This window comes from Poecilia reticulata, chromosome 16 (genome assembly GCF_904066995.2).
Source record: "Poecilia reticulata chromosome 16, P_reticulata-male-v2, whole genome shotgun sequence".
In the NCBI taxonomy this organism is placed as follows: Eukaryota; Metazoa; Chordata; class Actinopteri; order Cyprinodontiformes; family Poeciliidae; genus Poecilia; species Poecilia reticulata.
The window spans coordinates 12,821,158-12,842,636 of NC_088845.1; the positions used below are offsets into that span (position 1 = coordinate 12,821,158).

The following is a 21,479-nucleotide window of genomic DNA, read 5'->3' on the forward strand; positions in this document are numbered from 1 at the left end:
GTAAGCATTCTGCACTTTTCATTATTCTCACAGGTCTGTGAGAATTTCTCCATTTCCATTATTTTCCTATTCCGCGGCGCTCACCCTCTGCTCTGCTGCAGAATGTTTTGATACAAGCCGTATGGAGAGCAGCTTAAGCAGGATCATTTATTCTCAAGGAAAAGTTTCCGAATAATGACTTGCAGCTTCTTGCAAACTTGTGAATATAGAGGAAATTACTTATTTACTACATAGTTAAAGAGTAAGCAGCAAACTGTGGACTCAATGCATCCTTGAACATGGAAGAAAAAGAAGCGCTGAGGAGAAGTGGCAAAGGCTGAGCCATTGGATCACTTTGCTTATCCATTGTTCAAGAGTCTGGGTTATATTTCAACTGAACAGCCTCCGTTTCTGCAGCCGCCTTGAATACATGTGGTTTCTGAACAGGAGCTCTGCCAAACACAGCTTTGAGACGCTCCCAATGAGCAATTTTGTGCTTTTCAACAAACTGGCACCAAGGCTCTGATTATGATCCAAGATTATTACAGAGGTTGTCTTTTTGTGTTGAGAGGCTTAAATTGTTTTGAAATGGTCTGAAATTAAGCACGAGTGCTTAAGGAGACATTCGTCTTATATTTAAGATCTTAATTAGATTAGGACGGGGATCATTTTGCATTCGGTACTTCAGCACAAATTACTTTTAACACTTGCAACTTTTAGCCAAGATGAATATCATTTGTTGGAGAACAAACTACAAAGATTCAGTCTTTTATTACTTCGCAGCAAGGTCGGCGTTTCTCAGTAAGTTAGGAGCTCAGACAGTAACGCAGCTGCTCGCCCTCCAACAGGAACAAATCAGTCTGTCTTCTTTGGCTTCTCACTCATTCCAGGATGGATTTTAAAACATTTTCAAAAGGTTTTAAGCCGACTTACTCATCCTCCCACAGAGGAATGCCCTGCTAAACCTGGTGCTTTTAGGTAATCTTTGGTATATCCAAAGAACAAAGATTTTCCCTGTCTGCTCCTGACTCTGCAGAGAATGGACCATTTATCTTTTACTTCCTCAGATTTGCAAAATCCTTTAAACATACAATGTTTTAGTACGACCTGGCCAACAAAGCCTTACTCCCATTTCATTCATCAGACAGATTTCCCCTCATCCCCTTTTCATTTTGATATTGCATACTTTTCCAGGCTAAACTTTATAGAGATGTCACTCCTTTCTAGCTTAAAGCATCAAAACAAAGGTTCAGCTTGAGTTTATGGCAGCAGTTTCTGTAGTTTCAGGCTTTAAAAAATAAACATGCTAAAAAATACAAACTGTCAGAACAGGATTTACATAGATTATCAAAAATTAGGACAAGTGGATGATGGACGAAAGGATGAATAGATTAACAGAAGAATGGAGTATTAAAAACATAGCAACAAGTGTGTAAGATCTGTTTGTTTCCCATCAAATGGTGCCACATTTGTAAGGAAAATGAATTTGGGGGTTGAGCAGTATGTGGGTTGCACCCATGGAAAACTTGCCAAACCCTCTGAGTCAATGACAAACAGCTCCTTTTGTTGCAGACTTATTGAATATATGACTGAAGTTTGAAGAAACAAGACGTTCTAGATGCATGAACAACAAAGTGGCATTTCACTCCTTAACCAGCACCTCCCACAAGCCAGCCAGTGTGGTTATATTTGCCACCGCAGCACAAACGGCACACCCAAACTGAACCCACAACGTAACCGTGTTAGCCGTATTATAAGAGCAGAGACATGGGATTCCCACTGGTTACCAATTCTTCTCAAAAAGCACAGTGGAAACCCCGTCTACCAGGGTTGACATTCACATTACCAAAACTTGCTTTAACTTGATTAAAAAGCAAAACAATTCTGAGACAAAGTTTCTGACTCAAAGCTAAAAGTCAGATATGAAGAGTTTTAATGTTGCAGTTCTGTACATCCACATTTTTGCCCTTTCTTTCCATCCGTTCCTCCGTTACTTGCCGACGTTCAACAATTGCAGTTTGCGTGTCTGTAATTTGGGGAGCTGGCTATTCATCCAAAAGCGCTACGAAAAGTCAAAACTGTCCAAAACTCTGACCACTAAAGCTGGTATAAGTGTGCTTTTTGACACTTTGGATAACAATGCCTCCCACCCAACACGGCTGCCTGTGTGACTGACTTCTGTGTGATGTTTGCGTTGTTATTAACCAAAGCAGATACTGCAACGTAATGCGTGTGTCATGTTGAAACTGCTGCTGGTGTGCAGATATCAGCAGGAGCCTTGAAATGCATCAGCCCGAACGCAGCCGCTCCGTCTGTCTGCCCACCACTCCCATCAGACATCACCACTTCCTGACTTTCACACACACACACAAATCGACAATGAATTAACTTGCATTCCTAGCCCGTGCGCGCTCACACACACACGCACACACACACGCACACCCACACACACACACATTTAGTTGCGGATAGTTTGATATGCAGAGAGCAGACTCTGGACGAAGCTTAGATTTGACAGTGGGGGGCAGCTTGACATGCCAAGAATAAAACCAGGAAATGAAGACTTGAGATGTGTCTCGTATTCTCATTGACCTTTCCAAAGGGCCTTTTCTAATCAATAACACATGGGAAGGCTACTTTTAGAAGTCGCATTATGGACTTCTCCAATGACATCCTATATTAATGCATTCATGCAATATGCTTTTTCTCTACAGAGCAGCAGAGTCAAAAGCCCCTTTGTTTGATAAAAGAGGCACACTTCAAAGACTTCAAGGCTACCACAGAAGATGGACATTAATATCACCACAGACACCCCACCGGTGAAGAAAAGCAATAGAGAAAAATGAGTATAAATAAAAGGTTTATGGTTACAGAGCGGCTGCACACAGAAGACAGGTGGAATAAAATCTTTGTGATGCAATAGGAGCTGGGGAGGGATGAAACAAAAACAAGTAAAACAAAAAGAAAAAAGTGCAACATGTCACTTTGTTCAGTGATGAAATATCTGATAACAGACTGAGTGCAAGTGTGAAGAGAGAGTGAAGAGGAGAGGAATTGGGCAGAAATAAGGAAAGGAAGCAGAAATGCATGAAATGTGACAGAAGGGGAGTGAAGGAGAAAGAGGGGATCAGGAGGAGGGACACTGGGAGACATGAACAGGCTTCAAAGTGCCAAGGAGAAATGAACAGCTGGAGGAGAGATCTGCACCAGGAGGTATGAGTGTGTGAGCTTAACGAGGGTGTGTGTGTGTGTGTCTGCACATATTCACATGCATCTGCACACTGCTGCATGCTCTTCGCTTAGCTGTTTATAACAAACATGCCCGAGGACTTGGGCGAACATCATTTGCAAAAATAAGCATTTGCCATTTCAATTAAGTGTATCAACATCAGGAGAGAGAGAGAGAGAGAGAGAGGGAGAGAGAGAGAGAGAGAGAGAGAGAGAGAGAGAGAGAGAGAGAGAGAGAGAGAGAGAGAGAGAGAAAGAGAGAAAGAGAGAGAGAGAGAGAGAGACTGGGGATATTTCTTCCTTTCAAAACTATGAAAAACTTCAACTCCACAGAACCCCAACATCCTACTCTACACTTCTCACAACACCGGATCGCAACACATTGTCTTTGACCCGCTTTCACAAATTTTGACATTGGAGGAAGAATCTGCGAAGCAAGAGTCAAAGCAACCATTTAGATTTGCTAAGACAGAAGAGCTTTCTTCTATTTGGCAACATAAATTTATCTGCAGTGATCAAATTGGAATATGATCAAATTGGAATATATGCAAGTGAGAGTGAATCGATTAAGTTGTTTCTCAATGTAAACCGAACTAAAGCTGCACAAATATTTCCTAATTTCAGTGTGCAATATTCATATTGCTGAGGACCATTTGGAGCACTAATCGATGGCTAAAACATTCCAAGTGTTATTAACTTATATTTCTAATGTTAATATAACATCCAACCAGGTTCACAGAGTCTCATGGCAGCAGATGATCACAACGGACACAAATGATGTCCAAAATGTAAAGGTCACAAAGTCATTGAAGCACAAAGAAAAGAAAACTGAACACTACCCAATATCATTTCAATATTTACCAATATTATCGACATAAGACTTTGTAGATTGTACAAGATTTTAGTTGTGAATCTGCGATTTATAATTAAACTAAATTGATGATGGAGAGATGGATGAACAAAGAAACCGATGACAGAATGATGCCTGCATAGACAGAAAGGGGTGGATAAATGGATCAATGAGGAATAAAAATATTGATAATGTATTGATGAAAGGATTAAAAGTGAACTGATAGAGGAAATAATTGATGAGCTGATGGATGAATGAATGGAACAACATAGAGAAAAAACAAAATGGATAAAAAGAAAGGGGGATGGATGAAAGGATGAATGCAAGGACACATTTAAAGATGGAGTTTAGACAATGAGACGGTGAATAAAATCTAAAACTATCAATGTTTCCCATCCTTATCCAGACCTGAAAAATATATGAAAGTCAAGTTTCACAATAGGAATCCTGCTAATTATATCTGGTATTGATAATTATTGTAATAAAATCGGGAACATTCCCAAAGCCTGAGGGAGTGAAAGAATAAAAACGAGACCTTCAAAACATTCAGCTGTGTGGGTCTTGACAAGACATTAAAAAAAGACTACAAGCTCCTCCAAACGGCTTCCTCTGTGGACTTCCCACTTACATCCTCCATCCATCGTCCGTAACAAATAAAATATTTCACACCAGACCAGCTGCTGGTCCAACTGGTCCAAAACAGAAATCCTAAGGCTGGAATTAAAAACCAGGAAAAATCAGGAGAGGCCCATCCAGCACAAACACCAGCAGTACGATGAATCCACAAGCCAGCCGCATTCGCAAGGCCCTAAATGATTTAGCACGGGCCAGGCCAGGAGGAACACAAATAAAACACCCGAGGGATTAAAGTGACTTGTGGTCACGCAGAGACAAAACACGTTTCCACACCAACAACTGCTGGGAAAGCAAAACCACATCTAGAGCGGCGCTCAGAGGAAACGCACGCATGGTGGAGAGGTTCTCCTCTCTCCACCAGGAGTGAATAATTTATTCGAGAGTAGGAACGAAAGCAGAGGTCTCCCCCTCCACCTCCCCTCACCTCTTCATTATTAATAAACACCAACATCCACACTGTACCTTAGACAGGAGGGGAGCGCTGAACGAGAGAGAGAGAAAGAGGGAGAGAAGGAGGGACGGAGGGGTGTTCAAGGAGACTTCCTGTCTGTGGTATATTAAAGCATGAAGCCACGAGGCTTTCATGACCATCATGTGATGCTTTCAAGCGTCAAGTCCTGCTTGTAACAAGTCGTCCAGTGTGGACAGAAAGGACACAACCCTCCTGTGACAAACAAATAACGTCTGCTTCTGTGCTGTCCTGCCATCGCCACGGCGACAGCGACAGCAGTGAACAAGTGACTGAATAACTTACTGGCTGACAGACACCCGGCTCCCCTGCGGGTCCCGGTTCTGCTTTGTCTGTTTTTGGGCCCGGCACATCATTCTACCTCCACGGATCCTGCCTCCCCCCCTTCGTCAGCGCTGTCCTCCTCTGTCCTGTCTTTTCATTTTGGAATAAATCCTTCTCATCCCTCTGGCTCATTCAGCTCTTCTCTGAATATATACATTGTTGTTGTTTTTATTCTTCTTTTACTCTACTAGTTCTGTTCCTGCCCAATTTCTTCAGCCTGGCTCTGTTCGCCATCACTCCTCATGGTAATTTTAGTGGGCATGTTATTTTAGCACTGCATGTAATATTGAGTTTGGAGCCGGGTGGTCATAGTGGCGGCTCCGCAGTTGCTGTGAAAATGCAAATCCAAAGATTTTAAAATGACTTTCCCATAAGTCTACAGTCAGTGTTATTGAAATATCTCGATCTGTTCCCCCTCTTGCATTCTGAAGCCTCCCACCTTCTTATAAATCGAAAAGACCCATCACACGGCTTTCCCCTCAATCGTCTTTTGAGTGCATCCTTTTGTGCGTTTGGTAGCTCATCCAGAGTCTGAAAGCATCTCGCCTCGAAAATAGCCGTGAATTAACAGATCAGGAGACGCTACAAGTGTCAGGTACTTCCACAAAAATCCCAAGATGACGGCGCCCGCGTGTGTATCTCCTCATCTTTTCAGCACGCACACACCCTTTTCTGCAGCACGTCAGTCAGCCACAAACATAATGTGATTATGCGTCCTATTTTCGCCTTCCTAACAACACTTCCCCTACCAAGGTGTCAGAGAGGATATTTTCAGGCGGGGTGTGATCATTTGCTCACTCCGAATTAAAAAACAACCAAGCCGTCTGTTGAGGCGAGAGGAATTCCTCTTCGACTTAATCCTCGAACCTAAACACAGCTGTGTTTTCCAGGTTTCTCTCTGCCCACGTTCACCTTTATTTCACCTTGGGTCTGCGCGGCCGCTTTGCCTCCAACTGAGGCAGGCGTCGGTCAACACCGACAAGTCCCAGCTCATTTGCAGCAGAGAGGGCGAGACGCCAGACTAATTTATGTCGCACATTAAAGGATTAAAAAAGCCGAGCCGTTATGGAGGGAGGCTGCTGTTCGCAGAGTCAGTCTGTCAGGAGGATCACGCAGCATGTTACCAAATGAATGGCAGCCATATGGGAGGCAGAAGGTCAGGCAGCCACCACAAGCAAACAAACAAGGAGGAGTGTGGCAATATTGTAATTAACCAATGACTCTGGCCGCTGTACGACAGAAACAACCAGCTGGAGTGCAGCGAGCTGCTCTCGGTGAGTTTTAGCTCAAAACAAAAAGATCCAACGGTGGAAATGGGCTGGTCACGAGTTTCAAGGTATTACAACAAGGTGCTTTAAATCCACTTAAATGTCTAACGTCTTTTCAAATGCAAGTCAAAACAGGTTGTAGAGCTTCAATAACTGTAACTCCTTACTCTCAGCGTCGAGCCCTGACCTGGTTCTGTGTGCTCCTGATCACGCCTCATCATGTTTTACTCATAATTTTAAAAAGCGGGCTGATTGGCACTGCCACCCATGACTCATGAAAAGGTTGTTCTGTTTCCAAACCGCAGTAAGAAAGAGTAAAAACTCTGAAAACTGAATTGAATCGGCCCGACTAAATCGTCAGGTGTTACCAGTTTGTCCCAGTATTGCGCTAAAAAAATATCAGAAGGACAAGAGAGGATGGAAATCTGTACAAGAAGCATGTTTGTTTGAAATCAGCTGCTGAAGTTGGAGTCTAAATCTCAAACTTTTAAATCAATTTGCCATTTCAGTTGACCACAACTTTAAACTGTAGCTCATCGCAGGATTTAATCCTTTATTTTTCTAAATATAAGTTTAAACTTTAGACTAATCATTCGGGTTCTCCTGCTCTGGTGTGTGTGTAATTGTTGCTTTTCTGTTTGAGAGGGAAGCAGTTGAACCACTTACTGCATTAGTAGTGAGCCAGAAAACTTAAAGACATGAAGTTGCTCAATTTAGAGCACAGTAACATCAGAACCCCCCTCCCCCAGAGTGTGTTACTGAGAAGTAAAAGGTCCAAACACTTCCATGAAATGTTGAGACAAGCCTGTTATTTATTCGGGTTGAGAAAGAGAGAGTTCAAGATTAATTAGCAGATAACAGGAAGGCTGAGATTGCTCAACATTTCTTATTGGAATAAGAAATGTTGGAAAAATCTTATAAATCTCACATTTAAAGTGAGGATCCACATTCTGTAAGGATTGCTAGTAGAATGATAATCTTAAAATTGCTAGTCCTGCAATTTGCACTATTGCTTATTCAAGAGTCTAAAGATGGATTAAAATATCAGCTCCAAGTCATTTAGTCTGTGCTTCAGAAAGTCGCTTTACATTGACTTTTTTTTCGCACACTGTGTGACATCACTTCCCATCACCGTGAATTTCTGCACATGGCAAAAAGGCCAGAAAAGATATTTCAGTAAGCAAGAATTTGTTGTTCCGTCAAAATTATACATAACCTGGAGATTGAAATAGGTTACAAAATCTCATACATGCAGTAACAGTGGAAACTTTCCATATTTGCATTTTTTTGCTTGAAACACTTAAATATTTTGATGCAATGCTTCTTGACATGCTATTTGATGTTGTTTGCAGTGCAGCCAATGCAGAAGCACCACTTGTTTTCCTTGGCACTGATTGGCTCAACCTAAGAGTGGAAGTAAGGAAGGCTGTTTATGTTTCCACTGTGAGTTTTAATGTATATTAAAGGTATATTGGGTGTTTAAACAATTAAAGCACTATTATAAGCGTAACTGTTATATATTATGGTTCCCAACCCTGCAAATAACAGGGATGAAACCATGTTTTACTCAGTGTGTCTCTCATAGTTTTTAAATAAGCACTGAAAGGTATAACCTACATCAGCGTTATTAGGATTCATCGTGATTGTGACTCATCTCAGCAGAGCTCTGCAGTTAATTGCTCAAACAGTAAAAAGGATGAATATCTAATTAGTCCACCTGCATTTTCAAAGCACAATGAGAACACACAACTCCCTCTGAATTACAAAAAAACAAGCAAAGCCACAATGAGGCAGGAAGATAGCAACAATTAGTAAACATCAGGCATGCATGATGCAGAACAAAAGGACATGAGTGAGTGACAAAAAGATAACCAAAGCAATTAAAAGTTAAAAAGGAGGCATTCTTTGTATATTAGCGCAGCTGCATTGTATGCGCCAGAGTTATCTGCCCGCAGGTCTGCAGTGAGCCGAGGGGGTTGGCAGGGAATGGCCTTTTGTCTTGAAGTCAGAAAAAACAGGCAGGTTGGATGAAACCAACACGCTCCACCTATCGGTGCCGGCATAAAGGAGGGAGGAGGAGGCGTTCCTGACGGAGGGAGGGAATGAAACTGAGGCGGAAAGGAAAAGAGAGGTTTCAGGCTTTATTAACACCACAAAGAAACATGATGAACTTGTGCTCAGGGTTGCTTGCCCGCTCTGCCTCCTTCTCCTCCCTTTGTACGTAATGTTTAGATCAACTTTGATTACTCTCTGATGAGCAGTCACTATGACAACTTGCCTCGGGAACATTGTGTATTGTTTTGAAGCTGATAGACGGCTGAATGAGCAACTGATAGACAAAAATGCAGCTCAAGGAGACGGATCAAACAAGACGGGAGCATAACCTGATATTTTCCCTGAAGCCACCATGTTAAACACAATTATACTGAAGAAAGTAAGGAGATGTGGCAGGATGGATGAATGGGGGACTTTTAAGGTGAAGTAAAACAGAGGGGGGCTTTGTGGAAATGTAAAAAAAAAGCAGAGAGAAAACTTCATTTATCCTAGGAAACTGTACAATTATTTAAATCTACGGAAAAGATGAAACGGGCGTAAAAACTAAAAAGAAAAAATATCCACGCAGTGACGCAACGCTCACATAATTAGTTTGCCGCAGAGGAATCTAATAAATGAATAAAGTTGAGAACAATACCGTTCAGTCTGTTTCTGTCGTGGCGTGATAAGCTATTAAACCTGCAGATAAAAAGGGACAAGGTCAAAAAGCCTTCATAAATTATTTCTAATAGTGGGAAAAGAATAACTGCACAAACTGGCAGCGCTTCTCCATTAAAGCTCCTTTCATCCCTCTATAAGTGATTGTTTAACTGGAATTAATTTTGGCCCAATTAGATCCCATTCACTGCAGTGACGTGTTCTCGTTAGACACACTGTAGACGTAGCGGGTTAACGTTCTGCCTAGTTAATTACATGAGCTTCTGCGACAAGCCAGCAGGATGTGGAAAAGTCGGAGACAAACTACAACCATAATGTGGCGGCGCAGAAACAATCTGAAATCACTTTAATGTCATTTACAGACGACGTTCTTTGACTGCAGCTCGGCGCTGGTCAATATATCCTGCAGCCAGGCTTACGCATAGATTTTTTTTCCCTTTAGCCTCGCTGATCAATAAATAGGAAATAAACCAGCAAGGATTGTGGAATGAGGTGATAATTTAGTTGATCAACAGTTACTGAGGCACTTTTTGTTTTCTCTGACATTTTCCTCCTTGGAAACTCGGAGTAAAATCTTCACGAAATGAAGGGGGGCTCGCAGTTGACTGATTTTCAAACATTTCCAGCGTGAAAGTAAAATAGATCTTCAATCCAAAACGCAATAAAAACCAAATTTTCTCAAGATATTGAGTGACTCTAAGCCTTTCAGTGAGCCATAAAGAACGACGATGTTATGAGACACAGCATTAGCTGAAAATTACACTATAGACCAAAAAACGAAAATGGGATTAACTGAAGAAGATTAAGCGCAAAAACTTTTGCTGACTGGCAGGGGAAAAAAACAAAAAAAGAAAGAAAACTAGTTACTTTTATCGGTAAATCTGTCCTTATAGAAAGACACGACACCATCATTCTTACTACACTTGGAGGAAAAATATCGGTTTCATGATGTTTATAGTAAAACAGAAAGTAATAATGAGACCTAATTGCTTAAATGTGAAAATCATTCTTACAACTGTCACAAGTCTAAGTGACAATACACACTATTGTCACTTAGACTCCGATACATTAGCAAAATTAGGAAATACGCATTCACAAAATATACTAGCAGCTTTCATGTTTGTTTATTTTATGGCAAAGAATAATACAACTGTATTACGTTCTTTACAGAGCAACTGATGGGCCGATACTAGATGGTTAGTTAATTTGTTTTTCATTTAGCCTGCAGTGTAGCAGACATGTTTGTGGTTTGCTAACTGTAGCTTTATAACAGGTGTTACCTTGTTAAAAGTGGTTGGTGCTCCTTTGGTTTTCATGCCTTCACTGTGAGTTCATCGTGTCTTTGTACAACAATCGTTTATGCATATTTTTTCAGATCTGCACCATTTGATTTGATTCCAGACATACTTTAAGGAACTGAGGAAGCAGTTTTTTCCATAAACATCTTGGGGAAACATCTGACTCTGCATGGTAATATAAATTATCTGCAATTAAACAACTGACTTTCATTGTTGATGTTTTAAACAGCCGCCATCGTTCTGCAGTGACATATGAGAGGGACAACAGAGGGAAAAACTGTGAAAACTACAATTTATAGACCAGTCAAATCTAGCCTGTCGTATCCTTTACAGATTAGTTTCTATAAAAAAAACGGAAGTCCTGTTTTCTGAACCAAATAGAAAAATATCTAGCAGTACACTTACATTAGGCACAGACAGTATGATGGAAAATGCTAGTGCTTCTAAAACTGCATCTTTTTAAAATCTTAAAATCTAATTTTCTGAATGTCTAGCTGCATGTTTAGCAAATTGCATCATTTATCCAAAGTGTCTGCAGCTCCACCCGTTTATGTGCCATTGTGTGAAATAAATCAGTTATGCGAATCTGGAACTTTTCATAAATACCACATCTGTTTACCGTACATTTTTCCCCCCAAGTACTTTCATCGGGTCCGACGCAGCAGGAGTAATTTTTGTCAAAGCAGGATCTCAGCCATCAACTCTGCTTGATTCTCTGGAGGGTTTGAATATACCTTTTCAATCCATTTCAGCTCAGAAGCTGAAATTTTCAGGTTTGAAGGAGGGAAAGTTTTTAAATTGTAGGTTTCTCACCAACACCAAGCTTGCAAAGCAAACTGACAGTTGTAGTTTGAAAGTGCTGATGGTTTAAATGACATTATTATTATTATTATTTTCAGATGCATACAATCTCCTTCAGAGCATTTCTTTGTACAGTTAAAATGCAGAAAATGTGTTTTATTAGACAGCAGGAAGCCTGGTCAGCGAGGTCAGTTAGAATCAGCTTTTATGGACCAAGATAGTGTGAACAAACAAGGAATTTGACTTCGGTTTAGTTTACGGAGATCGAGTATGAATGCATAAGCTTTAGATTAAATAAAAATAAAATAGGTGTGTGTATGCATGTTTTTTTCTAATAATTTCCCAGATCCAAATTCAACTCAGCACAGACGGGTACCACCACACACTCCCCGTTTAGTTTTCCACTGCTTGCATTTACTCTACAAATAATGACATTTTTCTCCCCAGGACAGACAGCCCGAGCTCTCGCCAGCAATACTTTTGTCTAACTTTTAGAGCCACATAATAAAGAGGGTTAAAATTTAGCCAGAAACTGCTTCGCAGACACACCGGGGCCAGACGTGACGTCCCCTGTGAAGGATCATAAAGAGAAGCACAACAAACAAACACTTGCAGGGACCGCCACTGGTGCTGGAGCGGTCTCCTGTCAGCTCGTTATTACACCAGGTTGAGGCTGCCTTTGTTTATGACCTGCCCCTTAAGGCGGAGTGACAGTCCGAGGATTGGGGGAGTGAGCGATAGATGTATGGAGGCACAAACAGAGAGATGGTCCTGCTATGCTCTAGCGTCTGGCTTCAAGGACAGATGAGCCCTTCAATATCACAGCCTCTGTGTAATTGGACCAGCGCAGTGTCACGCACCAAAGACTCTCTCCTTTTTGTGTTATATTAAACGCTGCATGGGCATCCCCCCCGCTGTGATTTGCTACGGAGACCAAGCCCAAAAGGGGGAGACTTGAACAGATTTAATTACATTCATAATTCAACCATCTTTAGCTGTAATCACCCGGGGTTAAGGAAATCCACTTTCCAGCAAGCCGCCCACATCCTCGCCGATGTGTTTTGTCTGGATTTTCAGGGGAATTTCACTCACAAGTCGAAACCTTGAAAACGAAAGTAAACACAGTTCATGGTATGCAGTGGTGAAACATTAACAGACTATCTCCCTTCATGAACTGCAGTATGAGTGTGTGTGTGTGTGTGTGTGTGTGTGCGTGTGTGTGTGTGTGTGTGTGTGTGTGTGTGTGTGTGTGTGTGCGTGCGCGTGTGTGTGTGTGTGTGTGTGCAGCTGTCTGATCCTGTGTCTCTGAGGCCGGCTGCTGCGTCTTCAAAAAAAATAAAAATTTGCCGCTGCATACATCTCCGTGCGTCTGTCTTTTAGTCTTCCTGCGTTTGCTGCACCTCACAGCCAAATCACAGCTTAGGCAGGCAGCCTTTTCGACAGAGAGGGGGAGACGAGCAGAGCAGATCAAACGCGAGCCAACTAATCACAGACGCCGGCTAATTAGCGCAGTCCTCAAAGGGGAACCGGGAATGAGCGATGATTCCCCCACTATGAAATTCCCACTGACGCCGTGCCGTATGCCACCGTGTGAAGAGAGAGACCAGAGAGGCTAAAGTGCAAAGAGAGACACCTCTGGCCTTGTAATCTTATCATCTGAAAGCACAGGGCAAAGTGGCGCTCAATATCCCTTATCAGCGTCTCAGTTGTGTGCCTATAACACACACACACACACACACGCACGCACACACACACATGCACGCACACACAAATTCACAACAATATTTTATCTCACAGTCCTTAAATTAGACTGCATGTAACGTTTTCCCATTAAGGGATTTCTGGAGCGATTAAATCCCTGGCGCAGCGATATTCCAGCCGCCACGGCGGAGCACAGGTTGACGTTCCCGCGTGTAAGCTCCGAGTGCTGATTAGCTGCCGGATCTGCCGCACTGATCCCAGATTTCCAGGAGATCAGAGCCAGCCAATTTACAGATGTGCCACATGCGCGCACGCCCTCAGATGTACCCAGACTGTCCAGAAGCAAATTCAGCCAGGCTGGAGTCATCACAGCACAGAGAATCCACCTCTCACCTTCTCAAATGACAGGAGCTTTTTCTTCCTTTTTCTCCCGGTGACATCAAACAAGAAAGCACCTGTCAGAGGATGCTCTGTTCAGCAGCCAGCTCTCAGACATGGACAGCTAATAAAGGTAATAAGGGCAGACTGCTGAGGGAATTTGGCTTTAATAAAATCCACCCCTTCAAACTTCATCTGTACAAGTTGGTTTTTTATCTCCATCATTAATATACGCATCAAACCACACCTGGAAATGGACTGGAGAGGCATAAAATACAGGATTCTGAGACCATTTTCTTCTGAGCTGCTTGGTCCTACGTTGATTAAGAGGGGAAAGAACATAAAAGCACTGCTGTGATTGACTATATTTATGTAATAAATACATCTCACGCCTCAGAGAGCGCCATCGCTGTAAAAACAGGTTCTTTATTTTTAAAAAACAGATAAATTGTTAGCAGAGGTGACATTTTTAACTGTCTACAGCATCTTGTATCAGTGATTAGCTGAGTTAGCAAGGCTAGCATTACGAAAACAGCAGCCTTCATGTGCATTCCCATGAGAACGTGGCTTTACGCCTCAACCGTCTTAAAATGTAACGTGTCCAAAAAGCTGCTGACATTTTCAAATTCAGTCTGACCCAAAACTTTCAACAAAAAAAACCAAAAAAAACAAGCAGCTCTGCAGTTCTTCATTTAGCCTTCCCGTTATCTACTTGAAGTCTCTCTTGTAGGCTAAATAAAATACACACTCACTGCAGTTTCATTTTATATTTATCTGCTTCCTCTGACTTCATAACCTCCCTGATACTAAAAATGGCCAACACAGCATCTTCTTCACTTAGTTACATCATCTACACCAGAGTGACCTTTCAGAGCTTTGTCCGATGAGTTTGCAGATCTTTCATTCAACCAAATATGTAACATGGCATCTACAAACAATTACAGTTGTTTGTACGAAAATGATAAAACATTAGACCAAGCATCTCACTATATGTGCTGAATTTAGGAGGATTTTGTGCAGCCTGTGACCAATTCAACAACAGTATAAACTGATAATTTTCTGTGAAATTAAAATACCAAAAATGAATCTTTAATTAGCCCAACACTGACCTTTGATTTTAGGTTTATTGTAAGTAGAATCAAGCATCAAGTACAAAGTTGAAGGTGCCAATTCACTGAACTCTACTAAATAAAACAAGGACTTTTAAAAGAGCAAACTTTTTGATTCCAAGAAATTGGGAAACAATCGACCCCGTAAAAACAAAAGTAAGTTTGTAATAAGTGAAAGTGCAAATCTCCATCCGCAAAAATCTAACTACTTTGTTCACTTCATTTAAATATTACAAGTGTGTGACGGGTAAATTTAGAACATAAAATCAAAATATACGTTTTTCAAGCAACAAAAGTCCATCCACAGAGCCATAAATAGTTTAGATTTTTCTAGCTAACAAAATATCAATCCATTTTCCACTCACTCACTGTATAATAGTTGTTTATTTCAGAAAATGTAGAAAGGTACGGTTTCCCCAATACTCTAGTCGCCATTCAAGGTCGTTCATGCAGAATAATTGGCCTATTCTGACCGGCAAATTTCTCAGTGAATCTCTAATCTTGACTCTCGCTCTGCTCTTCAACAGCGCTGTCACTATGGAGAATAAAGTCCCGATATTCAATATTTCTTTCATTTCACCAGGTTCACAGGGGAACAATGATCTTCGCTTCATGCTTTTGGAAACCATCACCAAGGGCTGACATTTGCGTCACACAATCACAAGGCGACAGCTGGCGTTCATGTAGAATACAAACAGATTCCCCGACTTATTGTCAGTGCAAAAATAAAAAATAAAAAAAATAGTTAAACCCTTTAAACATCAACAGCTGCATGAGGAAGCTCGAAAGTGGAATGAATTGATGGGGATGGTCAGAGGAAAACAAAAAGGCATCTGAAAATGAAATTAAACTCACCAATTTGCAGCTGTGCAGCGCAGGAAAACGAGGGAGGGGTGCAAACTGTGTTTAGATAAATAAGAGCATGAGAGTCATCTGAGGGGAGCGCTGCAAAGCAAACCAACAGCTGCTGAGCATCACATCTGCTCCGAGTGGAGTCATCAGCAAACAGACAGACTGGAACCGACCCACTGAGGCAAGCTCCAGGGGAACGAGAGAGGGATGGACGGAGGAGAAAGACTGGAAGCAAATGATAGGAGGGCAGAGGGATGGGGAGGAGGGGGGGATAATACAATTAAAGAGATGTAGGATGAGATTCAGAGAAGCAGTGCGGAAGAGCAGACAGCTCACAACAACCTGTTACTCCCCCCACCCAACGTTTGCTCGTACGAAGGTGGAGGAATCATGCTGGGGGGAGGCAGCTTGTCGGATTGTTCGGCATGCAACAGGAAACTCAAATCACTTGCTGTCTTTTACCTTCTCACCCTTTCCCTGACATCCTTCCTCCTGCTCCCTTCCTCCCTCCTACCCGTCTTTCCCTTCACCGAGACTGACAGAACAAGCGACGCCTGTGAGAGTAAAGATGAAAGGCCTGAGAGGGAGTTGGGGGTTGGGGGGAGGGGGGGGGGGGGTATAGAGTGCATTTTTTTTTTTTCCCTGAGTGTGAGGTGAATGAATGATCCCTCTTATGCCACAGCTCGAGATGTCCTGCCACGACACAATAGCGAAGGAAGAAGATATAAACCTCCACTCAGGGCACAGAGGTCACTGTGCATGTTCGCTTTGCCTGTGGGCTTCATCCACGCATTTGTGCTCCGATGTCCGAAAAACAGAAAACATAACTAACAAGGCAGTGGCTGCTGGAACAGCATATATAGTAAACAATATAGTACATCTGGGGCTCGCAGCGAAGACCCTCCCCGAGGTGAAGCAGAGACCCTGAGAAATACACATTGTTCATTCATGATACCAGCCTCTGGTAGTGAGGGCAACCCCGTAGCAGAGTAAGCAATGTCATTTGGCAGCAAATGAAGGGGAAGGAGAAAAGCAGTTTCTGCGTCTCTCTGCGCTCTCACAGCTAGCTCTAACATTTAGTGAGGCCGGTCGGCGGGACAAAGCTCGGTTTGTGCTCGCATCTCTGCGTGGCGAAATAAACAGAGCCGCTGCCCCACAGTTCCCCTCTAGCTCGCCATCTCCCATGCATCCTTCGCCTGAAAGAGCAATCTCCTGACACAGCTTGCCTTTCCAAAATATTTACTCACAGAATACAAAAGCCATTCTACCACCACCTCTGATGTCTTAAATTCAAACAAACCATGAATGCGCACACTTGTTGAGTCCATCTGCTCTGGATTGCACTTTCCTTCCTCCTCACTATGCGTTTGTTTACTGCTGAGATGCCTCCACTCATAACGTTTTATTCCTTTAGCAGCTGGGAATTTGGTAAAAAAATAAAAGCGGAGCAACAATGCTGACCACTCCTTCTAACCCAGGAGTCAAAAAGACATTGTTTCAGCACCTTTTCCTGTGCAGTTCATTTCCTTTTTTCCTTCGTTTCTCTCTTTTCCCTATCTCAGTCCAGCACCTTAACTTTTTCTTAACCTTTCACCTTACTGACCTCCTTTGCTGACCTGTGTTCACAAAAAGTCAGCAAAATAATCAATCATGCTCTGTTTTTAAGCAACTACCCCCAAAAGCTCACAACTCTGAATTTTTGAGTTTCTTTTGAAAGGTTATGTTGATATTCTGCAGTGAACTTAGACTTTCTTGGAATCATTTTGCATAAATTTAGAAAGGTCAGGGGCAGGAGACTAAAGCCAACGGCCAGTCCGAGACCCGCCTGGGGGAGTTTTCTGCATGCCCTCTCTGGGCATGTGTAGTTTTTCTCTGGGTACTCCAGCTTCCTCTCACAGTGTTGAAGCATCACTTAAGCATGTTTATGATTGACACATCTACACTCCACACAGAAAATAGACTTATAGAATCTGCTTGACAACTTTTGCAGAATTTCTACCCTGTGCAGCTCGTCCCCACTGTAGTTAATAATCTGTAGGACACGTTTAGCAAGCATAACATAAAACAGTTAGTAGCAACATGGCGACACGCATGAATGTAATGGTGATATTATTGTCTTTATGGACCAACTGACTTTCCAAACCTCCACTAGGAGGAGCTCTTGCAGGTCTGGCATGTTTGTTGCAGGAAAGCGTCTGTGTATTTACAAAAATACAGAAGTGCAGAAAATTTGGTTCGCCCCGACGCTGCACCGAGGGGTGTAGTTGCTGAAATGACGTCTTGGCGTGACCTTTCCTGTTTTACCCAGTTTTCACTCCACACTGTTTTTTTTTTTGTTTTTTTTAAACAGTTATGAAGCACAGTGGTGAAACAAACTGGTGCTGTGCAAGTTACTCAGCAAATCGTTGCTAGGTAACCACCAGTTACTATGCAGATTGTTGCTAGGTAACCAAAGAGTGAGTGAGTTTGTTGGTGCCACCAACCTTGCTTAGTTGGGCGTATACCCCCAGATTAGCCATCAACTTCAGTGTTTCTGTCCAGTTAATCTGGATTTATAATATATAAAAATATCAAGAAAACCGTAACATTAACTGAATACAAGCTCTCAACAAGGCCTCACTTGAAATATCTTTCCCATCTTTTTGAGAATCAAATGCTTTAATCAGTTCCAGTGCTGAAAAGTTTTGCTTTTGTTGGACACCATAATGATTTTTTTCATATAAGCTGAGCTGCTTTGGTGATTGTTGTTTTCCCACGTCTTCCACTTGTGATTTTTTTTTTTTCTGCACGCGCTTCAAATAGGAAGACGAAGACACTGTGCTCTGATTAATGGCACGTCTGGGCACCCCCTGTTTCAGCATGATTGTTCAAGTGGTCCTGTGGGTTTGCACATGCTAATAAGTAATCTTTTTCATCAAAGGGAAAGTCTCCCATCTTTCTCCTCTTGTATCTTTGACTTCTCTCGGAGCTTACCCCATTCTTTTCTGCCGGGGAGGCCTGGGTCCCTCTGGCTGCACCTGTGTCTCATTACCGTCACTGATGGTCCAGTAACCGGCTCCTCTCTTCCTTCCCCTCTACGCCATCATGACTTTCCAGCCTTTGGCTACTGCCATCATACATTTACCTCCAACTGCATAGCCTCCACACACCTTTTCTCCTTTTTGTGTCCACGGGAATCTCTGGAGCCCCTTTTCACCAGCCACTTCTGCCATTACAGACTCAGCACAAATGGGGTTTGTCAACTGTGAGGTGATCTAATGATTTTGTGCTAGGCTAGCCCATGACCTCAATTTATCAGCGAGCCCTCAAAGCAGCCTCTCACTCGCTCAAACATTTCCACCTTTGGCACAGTGGACTACACCTATATTATACTGATTAACTGATTCCAATACCTTCATTATGAAAACAAATTATAGCAGGGCTGCAACCGATTAATCTTTACAAACCTTTACCACCAACAGCTCAAAGCCAAAATATCCTCTTTTTACTTCATTTAAGACAGACTGACAACATTTCCATTAATGAAGCAGAATTTGTAACACCAGCATTTTTACATTCAGTTCTTATATGGGTATATCACTACAATAACTTATATCTAACTTTAAAAGGCTGCAGCACAGAGATCAAGACCAATAAACCAATACCTTGAGAAAATGTAACAAATGAAAAGAGCAGCAGTGAATGAATGAATGAATGAATGAATGAATGAATGAATGAATGAATGAATGCTCTTCTCAAAAAATCCTTGACACGATTTTTATCTAAACACAGATAAGATGCAGTGAGAAGTTGCCTAAAGACCTTAATTTGCCCATATTTAGCTTGATCAGCACTGACAGGTGATCAGAAACTCCAAAATCAAAACTTTTTAGAATTAAGAAAAACAATGTGCCCTTCAGTGTGGATGCTGTTAAAGAACATTAAAATATATTATATTTCAGTATCCGAGTATTCAAAGCTATCAGGATTTCTGAAAGGTATACGCTTTAAACTTCCCATGATGTCCAATAGGTGCTACTTACCAAATTTGCAACACTTAAATGTCATATGACAAAATCTTGCCAATTTTTGACCAAACTTGGAAAGGAAAGGTAGGTATAATTGCTCGTCTTGTGGATTCTCATGTTTTGAAAATCAACCGTCATTTTTTTTTTTAATCTTGTGAAGTAAATCAGGCATAAGTTGCTTTCAGGCTCCAAAATACCTGAATGCATTCAGCAGTGCTTTAATGCAAATTAAAATGCTGCTAATTTGTGCATTCAGCAGCCTCTCGTTTCAATCTCATTCCTACTCCACATGAACCACAAAGTTAAAAACTCGCTAAATATCAATACTTCCGAGTATATTTAAATATTAAGGGAGATCTGTCAGGGAAAATCCTGGATTTGTCTAACCTGCTTTAAGGCGTAAGGCAGTCATGCAAACATTTGGCGCAATCAAAGGCAAGACTGACAAAAATAAACTAGTAGAAAAATAATCCTTTACAAATGGAGGAAACATGGTTTCCTATTCATGCCTAAAGTAAAATAAAAATCTTTCTGTAAACTTTGAGCTGGCTTCATTTAAAGATCAAGATGACCAAAACAACCGTGTGATGTCCATAACTTTGTTTTATCTCTAAACAAGCTTGTGTTGAATCTGGCTTTGAGAGCTCATTTGTTTCCACACCAATTGTTTCCAAAAAGCCTGTAAGCCTGCCCGGATGTCCTGACATACTTAAAAGTGTTGACTTCAGAGAAGAGGTTAGGTTTCAAACCTTTGACCTTAATTCAGACCCATTTTGTTTGGCACAATGTGTGACCTTCTCCTCCTGCAGCAGCTTCTTTGTAGCTGTCAAGGAATTGACCGCTACAATTCCTCTCAAGATAAAAATATGCCTTGGCTTTCCAAAACGCCCACACAGAGCCATTTCTTGTGCTAAAAGTTTATAGGCAGCTACAGTTTATCATAAAAACAAGCACTCTGTGTCTATATTCAGCATGAATCCAGATTACTTGGTCTGAAGGCAACAACAAGTCCAAGAAAAAAAAAATTGGATATGGACCTTAAGCAGCTCTAATTCAATCTGTCATCACATTTGCTTTGGGCTGTTATGTACAGAGAAGTTGATTACTTACTCTGGAGAGCACAACACCTTCCCAAGCAGAGAAACAACTCAACAGAAAATTTGGCATTTAAAAAAAAGAGAAAATACAGTTCACTTTAAAATAAACAGTTTTTTTATTTACACCACTTTAGTTTAATATCAATGACCCGTTGCATGATTGGTGACACACCGCCTCCAATTTACAGTGTGAACAACTTCCCCAATGTAAACATAACAGCTTGAAATGTATTAAAGCTTCACTCTCGTTAATCAATTGTTCTGAATCTAAACCAGATGAAGATCTTCATTTTAGTTATTTTCTGCAACTGTAAACTTTTTAGAGAACTTCGCTTCAAAAATCCAGATTTGTCATGACTCTGAATGACTAAAAATATAATTTTGAGACCTTCAGTTGAGTTTTTTTTTTCCATCAAAATTTTTAAATATCAAATTAAAATTCCTCATGAGAGCGATTTGACCGAAGTCATAAAGCAAGTAAAATCTCGACTTTGCACATTTTCCAACTGTACCACCACCTGTCTCTTAATCATATTTTAAACAAAAGCCAAATTCCCCAACTCTGTTGACTCATTGTCTTTCAATTAAAATCAAAAATCAAATTTTTTCCAAGGTTGCCTAAGCATTTGAACATTTTACAAGCAAAATCTAATTCTGCACAAGCTTACAGTTTCAGCGAGTGCATGGCTGTGTGATGATAAGCTGTATGATGTGTGATATCTCAAGCTACAAGACTCACTGTGCTGACCTGCATTTGATAAGAAATAAGA

The 21,479-nt window shown here is 41.4% G+C and overlaps 1 protein-coding gene across 2 annotated transcripts in view; it reads right to left on the reverse strand.

The window, feature by feature from the left end:
* Positions 1–21,479, reverse strand: part of si:ch73-22o12.1 (nectin-2) — a 118,261-nt gene that overhangs the window by 80,613 nt on the left and 16,169 nt on the right. The gene's annotated exons all lie outside the window — the stretch shown is intronic.